Source organism: Mus pahari, chromosome 9 (genome assembly GCF_900095145.1).
Source record: "Mus pahari chromosome 9, PAHARI_EIJ_v1.1, whole genome shotgun sequence".
Taxonomy (NCBI): Eukaryota; Metazoa; Chordata; class Mammalia; order Rodentia; family Muridae; genus Mus; species Mus pahari.
This window is the reverse complement of record NC_034598.1, coordinates 48,305,234-48,308,592: the sequence shown is the minus strand read 5'-3', so window position 1 is coordinate 48,308,592 and position 3,359 is coordinate 48,305,234. Positions and strand designations below refer to the sequence as shown.

At 43.2% G+C, this 3,359-nt stretch overlaps 1 pseudogene; it reads left to right on the top strand.

Moving 5' to 3' along the window:
• Positions 1 to 1,367: 1,367 nt before the first annotated feature.
• The window catches only part of LOC110326092, a 2,439-nt pseudogene continuing 447 nt past the window's right edge, over positions 1,368 to 3,359 (top strand).

Sequence of the window (3,359 nt, the reverse complement as noted above, 5' to 3'; positions counted from 1 at the left end):
GAACTCAGGGTTTTGTGTACATTAGGCAGCAATTTGTGAACTGAGACACAGCCTGAGCTCCAAGTATCCTACATTTTTGTTTTGTTTTGTTTGTTTTGGGTTTTTTTTTTTCAAGACAGTCTTACTATGTAGTCCTGGCTTTCCTCTCCTGGCATTCACTCTGTAGACCAGGCTGGCCTTGAACTCATAGTGATCCATCTGCCTCTACCTCTTGAGTGCTGGGATTAAAGGTGTGTCCCGCCATGCATGGCTATATCTAACATCTTTAATGTAAGTCCTTCTCTTCCACACAGCACTGGAGGCCACCTCTAAGCTCTGGCTTCCAGCCGCCACCTTCATTTGTCTATTAAGACCTCCTAGGTTAGGTACTGTTAAAGCGTGGACTTGCCCTGAGGTGGGCGCTAGCAGTCTGACCCCTTCAGTCTTAGCACAGAGAGGTCTCAGCTCTACGATATGAACTCCACAACTACCTCAGCGCTGTACTGTCACTCAGAGCTGTTCTGTCTCGGTCCCTCTGCCATTTTTTACTCCCTCTGATTCTTAGCCAGCCTTTAGAGATCAACTCAAGTTATTCTTCTCAGCTGGCTTCCTCGCAAAGCCATGATCCTTATGACATCTCACCTACTGCCTGGCACCCAGACCCCTATTCCAGATGCTCAGGTCTGCCTCAGATTATCTTGGGGCTCTCCTTGGGACACCTGGGGGTTGTTTTATTTTTGTTGTTGATCTTGGTGTGTGTGTGTGTGTGTGTGTGTGTGTTTATCTGTCTGTCTTCTATCTATCTATCTATCTATCATCTAATCTATTATCAATCATCTATCACCTATTATCTACCATCTATTTTTTTTTTTGAGATAGCATCTCAGCGTTTCACAGAGCCAAGGTTGATCTCTGCCTAGATATTTAGCCAAGGATGATATCAAACATCTGCTCCTCCTGCCTCTGCCTCCCAAGCGCTGGAATTGCAGGCGTGTGTCACCACACCTATCTTTATGCAGTGATGGGGATGGGAAAGAAGACTTCTGTATGCTAGGTTAGCATTTAACCAACAGAACTACATCCTTAGCCCTAGAGAAGATTATTTTTTGTTTTTTGTTTTTTTTTGTGTTTGTTTGTTTTTGTTTTTTTGTTTTTTGTTTTTTGTTTTTCAAGACAGGGTTTCTCTGTATAGCCCTGGCTGTCCTGGAACTCACTTTGTAGACCAGGCTGGCCTCAAACTCAGAAATCCGCCTGCCTCTGCCTCCCAAGTGCTGGGATTAAAGGCGTGCGCCACCACTGCCCAGCCGCTGCTCAGATTTAAGATGATCATATATAACGAATTACAGTGCTTAAAAGGTATCTATACTCTTTTACCGAGACCCGCCAACATGGGCCACCTCCGCACCAAGACCGTGAAGAAGGCGTCCCGGGTCATCATCGAGAAGTACTACATGCGCCTGGGTAATGACTTCCACACCAACAAGCGTGTGTGTGAGGAGATCGCCATTATCCCCAGCAAGAAGCTCCGGAACAAGACAGCCGGCTCTGTCACGCACCTGATGAAGCGGATTCAGAGAGGTCCTGTGAGAGGTATCGCTATCAAGTTGCAGGAGGAAGAAGAGAGATAGTTACGTTCCTGAGGTCTCAGCCCTAGATCAGGAGATCATTGAGGTGGATCCCGACACCACGGAGATGCTGAAGCTTCCGGATTTTGGCCGACTCTCTAACCTTCAGGCCACTCAAACTACGGTTGGCATGAATTTCAAAACACCACGTGGAGCTGGCCTCGAACTCAGAAATCCGCCTGCCTCTGCCTCCCAAGTGCTAGGATTAAAGGCCTGCGCCACCAGGCCCGGCTAAAACTGACTATTGATCAAGGAGCTGAGTGTGACAATTTGGTAGAGTGCTAACCTATCATAAATGAAGCAGTAGGTTAGGGTTAGGTCCCCAGCCCCCCACAAACTGTGGTACATTCCTGTAATCCTGGCCCTGGGCAAGTAGAGGCAGGAAGATCAGGAGTTCAAGATCATTCTCAACTATTTAATGAGTTCAGATTGAGATACTTAAGGCTCCATCTCAAAAGTCAAAACACACAAAGTTGGAGAATAGTTCATTGGTTAAAGAGTTTTGGTTGTTCTTCCAGAGGACCTGGGTTCATGTTCCAACACTCACACAACTCACAACCATCTCTAACTCTAGTTCCTGGGGAATCCAACGCCCTCTTCTGGCCGCTGTAGGCATTACATGCACATGGTGCCTGACTTACACTCAGACCAAACACACATGCACATGAAATAATATTAAAAGATTAATCGCTTCTCAGCCTTTTGGCTAAGATCAAGTGTAAAAGAGTAAAAACAAACAAACAAACAAACCCACATACACACAGTGGAAAAAAAATCCATCAACTCTGAAAAATACAGAAGATACCATGACCAAACATCAATGAGGACTTAATTATTTTTGTAAAAATAAACAAATACACCTATCTCATGAATATGTAAATTTGTTTTGAAGGGGGTCATGATATAGTCTCCCTTGTATGAGAGGTTGACATCAGGTGTCTTTCTCTATAGATCTCTACTTAAAAAAAAATTATATATATATATATATCCCTATTTACATAGCCCTAGCTGGTCTGGAACTTGTGAAGTAGACTTGGCTGGCCTCCCAGAAATTTAACGGTTTCTTTATCTTAGGTACTGAGATTAACAACTTGTGCCACTACACCTAGCTCACCTTAATTTTAAGGAAAAAACTTTTTTTTTTGTTTTTCTTCGAGACAAGGTAATTTTGAAAATTATACTTATTTATTTATTTATTTATATATGTATGTGTAGAGGGGATCGTGTTCACACCACCATGCATGTGTGGAAGTCAAAGGACAACTTGTAAGAGTCGGTTTTATTCTTCCACTGTGTGCATCTCAGGAATTGAACTCAGGTCAGCAGGCTTGGTTGCAGGCCTCTTTACTCACTGAGCCATCTTGTCAACCCTCTACCTTACTTTTCTTTCTTTTTCTTTTTCTTTTTCTTTTTCTTCTTCTTCTTCTTAAGGCAGTGTTTCATTAAACCTGGAACTCAATAATTCAACTGAATTGGCTGGCCCACTGATGTGCTCTAAGGGCTTGCCTGTCTCCACAGCCTCCTGGCACTGGGATTACAGATTTGAGCTGCCCTGTCTGACTTTTATGTGAAGACTGGGGATGCTAATTCAAGTTTTAATGCTTGTACAGAAAACATACTGGCTGAACCATCTTTCCAGTCCTGCTTTTATCTTTAATAAATGGTAAAAACGAAAAGAGTCACAAAAAAGAAATGTTTAAGAAGAGCTCAAGGCCAGCCTGCAAGGCTAGACTTACTTTTTTTTTTTTTTTTTTT